Here is a 7,328-nt window from a genome sequence, read left to right as displayed (position 1 = left end):
CATCTGAACAGAATTCTTTTTTTGCTAAATCTATGTGCAGGGTTTATGAGCCAAACCTTGCCGCCCTTTCTAAGGGAAACTCCCATTGAGGTCAGGGAGGAGTTTTCTCTAAATAAGACTTCAGTATTTGGCCTGTGTTTTTGGCCTTGTTTCTTTACCTTGCCCTTGAAAGGCCCCTTCAGCCTAAGTCTCTATAAAACTCAGTGCTGGAGTCATCAGATACTGAACATGCTTCTGTAAGCAGAGGACACACTCCCAGGCCCTTTGTCTGGTTCTCAGAAATAACATTTCCATTTCCATTCCATTTTCTTGCTTGCATTCCTCTGAGTGTACAAAGTTAATGGAGGAAGTTAAACTTCCTGGATGCGTTAGTCTGAAATAGCATCTGAGGACTGGAAGCATTATGGACTTAGTCCAAAGCCCTGAGAAGTCGAAGGAAAGATTTCCATGATATCTCCAGCTTTAGGAGTAGAGTCCACTTGCAATAGAGAACTCAAGAAAGACATTTGTCCTGGTCACAGTACACTGGTTGGATAGCTTTTGCCAAGAATGTCCTGCAGATCTTAGGTAGAAGAAAGAGGCTAAAATGAAAGCCATCAGAACACATGGTTAACTGCATTGCATCTCCTATGAAATATGCTTAGGAATCACCCACAGGAGATTACTATGGAGGCAAAACGCTGTTTGGAATTGAAGCCAAATGCTGATTAAAGGAAGCTGAATGTTTCATGCAGTGACCCCTCCCACAAACACATCCTGCATTTACATTCTCTTTGCGCTCCTGCAGTCCTCTATGGCTGCATCATTACCCCATTCAAAGTGCCCACCCCAAATACTGAAGAATTAGGACTGGTCAATAGTCTCATTTTCTCCCCAGCATTCCCCAGAGATCCTTGTGAGCTGAGCTGGGATTCTGGCCTTCAGCTGCTGCCCCCCAGAGCCCTCCCACCCATGGCTCTGGACTTGTCTTGGAAAGTTAGTTCAGCAGCTGAACTTATAAAAATAATGCGAAGACCCAAAATCAGTATGGCACCTAACATTTATAGGAAATAAATTTAAGTATTGTATTATCCCCTTTAGGGACAATTAATGATTTTTTATAAAACCCTTCAGAGGTGTCATGTTCTGTGAGGAACTTTAAAAAGGGAAGCCCATGGGTTTTGGATGACGTTCTTTAGTTACCAAAGCAACATATCACAACCCTCACCAGAAGCATCGTCAGAGCCCATACAGAGGCTAAGTGCTAATTCCCTCTCCCCCTCCCTGTAATCAGTTGCATCAGACAGGCCACTGGGACAACTGATCAGAGGGGCTGGTAGGGGAGCTGAGGGGGGCAAACCACAGACCTTGTGTTCAGTGGCTGAGGACTTTCCTTAAGGGCTGCCAGTCTAGGATCTTTCACTAGTAATAACATTTGTTTCCTAAAAAAAAATCCAAAGGTAATAAATTGCAGCAAGTACAAGGTATTTTATGCTTTGTGGTGTGATGATCAAAAGATGTTATCATTCCCTTTCACATATTTGCAGACAGTTAGCTGTTACTCTGGGAAAGCTACAGGCAGCTTTTGTCTCCCTTGAATACTGAAACTTTATCTTCTTGTTAATGGATGGACTGTGGGTGAGTGCACAAGGGAAAGAAGAAGCTCTTCTCCTTTCTAGCTCCCCTTACTTCCCTGTCCAGAATCCAGCCTCAGCTTCTTCTTCAAGGGGAAGACTGACACTGAGAGCAACAGTGGGAAATTGAGAGAACAGAGGCAAAAATGCAGGATGCCTTCCTGGTTAGTATTTCCAGCTCCCCCTTGAGAAATCCTGCTGAAATATCCCAAGGGTTTAGGATGAGACACAGTTCTAGAAAAGAACAAATACTGGTGAAGTATTTGCACAATGGCACTCTGGGCTTCATTACTGGACTATCAGGGCAGATCTCCTCCAAATGCTACATCCTGACAGACACTGTGGCTTAGCCATCACCAATGGAAAGGCAGACCTTTTTTTCTTAACCTGAAATCATTAGAAATCTTTAATTTCAGGGTTCTTTGTTCTAGTTTTTCTGTGGTTCTGTATTTCCAGATTCCATCTGGTACCTGAAATTAAAATGTTGTGGGAAGCACTTCTGGTGGTAGAGCTGAGATGGCAAAGAGCAAAATTAAATCCCAATAAAAAAAGCCAGACACTTCTTAGGCTGACATCTAGTCTTGATTAGGTTTTTAGCAATTCTTTGAAAGTTTCCACTTTGCATCTCAGAAAATAATTCCTGCATTTAAGCCATTGGATAAACGGAATCTTAGGGGGGAAAAAAGATACATTTGTAACGCAACATCAACCAATTGTTCTATTGGCACACCTTCATAATGGTTTCTTTATGCAAACTTTATAGCCTTCGCACCGTTTCCTGATTCTGTTGTTTCCAGTACATTTATTTCAATGAAAGCAGCTGTAAACCTTTTAAACAATTCTGAAGATTGGTCCTTATTCTTGTGCTTTAGGATGTGCAGTTATACTTAGAGCTTGCATAAACTGCTAGTGGATACCATAAATGGAGCATTCTCCTCTTCAAGCTACACTATTTGCAATCCCTTTGTAAATATATACTGTTTATGGTACACTTCCATGCTTTTTTTATTTTCTACAGTAATCTTTCTTTATGGTGTTAGATGAAGAACAAAACAAGAGCACAGGGTAAATTGCTTTGAATAAATAAAAACTGACCAGATCCTATAGCTGGACCTTGAATAAAACCTAAACCTTTTTAGATGTTTAGGTAAAAGTGTTCACTACCTTCTACTTTCTGGTTTGATCCAGCCCTCTGAAGATTAATCTGTCAGTATACTGATTCACTCACAACCCAGCAACACTGCAACCTTTCAGGATACTCTATTATATCTGCTTTTCTAACCTGGTTTCCACTCCATATGTTCTAAATTTGCAGGTATTTCTCTGGACCTCCAAACCTCAAGATGTAACAGATGTAACCTGAGCTTTGGGCAAAATTGGCTCCTGAATCTCACGCTATGGCTTGAGTCCCATCTCTAGGTTTAAGGTTTGTTTGTCATCAAACCAGAATAGTGATAATATCATACAAAATATCCTTCAACTTCTATCTCAGCAATTTCAGTACCATAATATTTGTATAATAGCAAAATTTACATTGCTTTCTTGTCTTCGCTACATCTTCAAAGCATGTGGGGGATTTATTATTATCATTATTCTTCTTTGGTATTTTATCTGTCTCCTCATCTTTGTTTGTTTTGCTGAGAATGAAAAAGTGAAGCAGACGCAATAAGTTTTGTTCCTGACTTAGAAAGTTATGAGATCTGCAATCACACTTACCTTTTTCAGAAGAGAACATTGTAATCTTTGGCCATATGTTAAGAGGATTCTGTGACTTGCTGAACTTTAACAGAAATGTCAGCTTCCCTAATCAAAGAATGTGTCAAGGTTGCTCTTTATAATACTGGAGATACCATCTCAAACACTTCATTTATGGTGTCAGACTGTTGAAAAGGATTTGCTTAAATTTGCGAAGGCCATTGAGAATCACATCCTTAATGTTGTGTGGTTGGTATTGTCCTGTTTGTCTTAGTAACCTTATCTCTCAGCAAAGTAGCTAGATGACAAAGATATTTTCTCTAAGGATCTTTAGCCTCTTGTGTTGCATGTAGACTGTGTGCAGAGAGCTTGCAAGAAAGTAAATTAAAAGATATGGTTTCTCTTACCCTTTACACAGTCGTTAGTCAAATATTGCTGAATTCTACCACTCTGAATGGGCTACTCTATGAATAGCTGCGAGAAAGGTTGGAAAGCTACCTGGGTGAAGGCTTTGCAGCGTTTTCCCCTGAAAGGTGACCAACTACTGGAGCTATCCCAGAGTCTCTTTTCATGATGAGGTTTAACTCAACTAGCCAGCCCCTGGCAGTACAATGTTACCAGCAGACATAGTCACAAGTCTGCATCCCATATAAAATGTCCTGGGCTGTGCTCAGAATATAAGATGAAGCTTTAAAACAGTGTATTTCAGGGCATGATGGTGTTTTCCCTGAGTGTTTTCAATTTTTATTGAAATCAGTATGTGTGAAGGCTGCTCAGATCCTTAACAATTTCCTTTTGAATTGATGAGTTTGCATACTGAAAGCAGTTTTACATATATCTTCCTTTAATTCACATGGGAAAGATATTCCCTAAACTATTTCACTTCTTTTTCTCATGGGAGAGAGAGCTGCTGCACCCACCTGTACTTCTGTTCTCATTAACTGTTTTCAAAAATCCAAGCTTAGATCTTGTGGCTTTCATTCAGGAAGGAATCCAAATGAAATATGTGTGAATATAACCTGACCAAAGAACATAAGATTGGATTTTAAGATTTTAATGGAAATACAACCCTGTCTTTTGAGACAGATTTTTCGCACTCAGGACTAAAACAGGATTACAGTTTTTTAAGAACTTTATAACAGAAGCATTCATATCTTCACCTGTTGTGGAATTATGTCAGCTTCATTAAAAACACATTTTAAGAAACGTGAAATATTTAAATAGCTTATTTTTGATGCTGCTTTTCCTTTTAAATGTTTGGATTGCAGATTATAACAGAACATTTATAGAAACAAACTAAAAATACATTTTTCTAATAGTAATTAATGTGAAAAATTTTGGACAAGCCATAAGAACTGCTCTTGTTTTGTAATATGCCAAGCCACCAAGCCGAAAAAAAAAAAAAAAAAAAAAAAAAAGCTATTTTTGAGATATCTAAACAAAATTCTGGAAGTTTTTCATTCCTGGCTCCACTTTACCTGCAGCCTTGCCAGGTTCTTGATGGAGTTAATGGCACTACATGGCACCTGGGTGTTTCTACACAGCAGTCACAGAGGCCCATGTAGGCATGGACAAGCCAGCTCCTGGAGGGTTAACAGCCAGAATATTTACTCATCATGCTGCAGCACTAGCCAGCTCAAAGCCCCCTCAGATACTCTAGCGCATATTGCTGTGACAGCAGGCTATGTAAGGACCCGACTGAGCAACCTGCTCTTGATCTCCAGAGGCATCTTCACACCTCAACCAATTCCGTGATTCTGGAATATCTCATTTTTCCTCCCCTCTATACACATGTACAAATGTTTAAGTGCTTCACCTTATTTCGTGAAGCAGATTAACCCAGTATCACCTTATAAAACAAACAGCTTCCATTCTTGGGGCAATTCCTGTCCCTCTCCATCCTTCCCTGCTCATGTCACGTAGCAAGGAGCCCCAGCAGATCTGTTTTTAGGGTGGCATCCATGTCTGCACCACCTCAGTGATGCAGAGCTCCAGAGCTGGACCCCATCTGCAATTCTGAGGGCATGAGAGGCACAGATAGGCTGCTGCTGCTCCTCCAGTTTATTCTCTTGCAGATGGTGTAATGAGGAATAAATTGGGACCTGCATGAATGCTCAATAAAAGGATGCAAGAAACTGTCCCTCTGTCAGTGGAGCTTTTGCATGGCCCTTATTTTGATTGCTGAATCCATTTAAAGTTTATCTCTGCCCTGTGGTACTAGTAAGCAACGCTGGCAATTCCCTCAGTCCAGCAGCCTCACTTTGCTGCCCTTTTCTTCGATGTGAGCGTTTCCTTTTAAAAGGATTCAATTTAAAACCCTGTGAATTATCTAGGGTGGAGCAGAGCTATTTATTTCATAAGCCTGATGCTGTGGATTGAAATTGCTTTTCTTTATCATGGCACATGGCATGTGGCAGGGGGGAGAGCATCCTCCTCCTCCCACAGGCCCCCAGCACCCCGATGCCGCCTGCCTTCCCCAGCAGGTAAACCTGTGCCTGGCTTCTTCTGGGGGGCAGGATGAAAAACAGAAAAAAAGAACAGATGTGACACACACAAGCAGCTGTTTGAAGAGGCTCAATTCTTGAAAGAAAATGAGGCTTCAATCTGCTTAACACTGCCTGAAGGAAAGTAAAGGTTTGAAAAGGCTCACTCTTCCCACCTGGGGTTTGTCCCCAGACATATACCCAAGTCACAGTTCCATGTTCAAGGAAATTAGTTAGGGGTCCTGGCACTGACCCTCCCAAGCCAAATGAATGCAGAGGAAAAGCACATAGAGAGATATTGGTGTCATTTGCTTCATCCAGATTGCTTTAAAAACTGAAAAACATTAAATCTGGAGGAAGGAATCCCCAAACTTCCTGTTTTTCTGAAAGCAAAGCTGCCTTGGAGTCATCTCAAATTAGAAAGAGGATACAAAAGAGCAGACTCATTTGTTTGATATAGTTTAGCAAAGAACTCCAGTGCAAAATGCATAACTCAACATTTTCTTTTGTGAAATACTTGCCAATATACAAAGGAAAGGAAGTTTAAAGCTGTATGAAGCGCACATCTTTCCCCCGTCCTCCACCTATTTTCCACCTATTTGTTTCTCTACTACCATTTATCTTTATGGGAATAACTGAAAGCTCCAGCCAAATTATACCCCATAGAATAGATATAATTCAAACAGACATTAAGAATCATTCAACAGAATGCATTTCCACATTATTTAGCAACATTTAGAAGGGGATTTGGTATGGATATGAATAACGATAACAGCTTGTAATAGCTAAAATAAATTTGTCCAGATAGAAAACTTCATGCTTCATGGTTTAGGTCAATCTCTAATTTCTAGGGATTAGAGAGAATCTTTCATAAAGGTGGATTATGCTACTGTTCCTTTCCCCAGAGTATCTTGCATGGTCTTCTGAAGATCCACTCTTAGTCACTGCCAGAGGGAAAGTATTGTATTTGATGTGTTTGATTTCATAAGGCAGTTCCTACTTCTTCATGATTTATATTCAAAGTAGGCCAGAAAAGTAAAGAAAGGAAGAAATAAGTAATGTCATTCTTTCTTTAGCAATGGAAGATGAAGGCTCACACATACTTGTGGCATTTTTCAAGGGCATTTAAGGAATCTGTGGCAAAGACAGACCTCTTGATTGTCTTATCCACAAGAACAATGTCATTCTCAAACATTTTGTTTTTACTTTGATGGAACAGCATCCTTGTTTTTACTTCTGTTCCATAATGAAAATCACAAAAAAGATGCCTTGTCTTGAGACTCCCAGAATTCAGCAGAATTTGATTTTCAATTGGGATGCAGTAAAGTTGGCTTACTTGTTATTGACACCACCTCTAGAATGTGAATAGCCATGTGAACACTCATTTAAAATCATGAAAGTGATGGAATCTGAGATTCATATCATGGGCACAAGAGATATGGACTGCTGAGGAATGAAAATATGTTTGTGGCTAATTCGTTAGAGAAACTACTCATCGAAGATGTAGTTGATCATGATTTCCCTGTAGTGTTGTGAA

This window comes from Anas platyrhynchos, chromosome 2 (assembly GCF_047663525.1).
Source record: "Anas platyrhynchos isolate ZD024472 breed Pekin duck chromosome 2, IASCAAS_PekinDuck_T2T, whole genome shotgun sequence".
NCBI classification, from domain to species: Eukaryota; Metazoa; Chordata; class Aves; order Anseriformes; family Anatidae; genus Anas; species Anas platyrhynchos.
The sequence above is the reverse complement of the archived record's forward strand: the minus strand, read 5'-3'. Positions refer to the sequence as shown.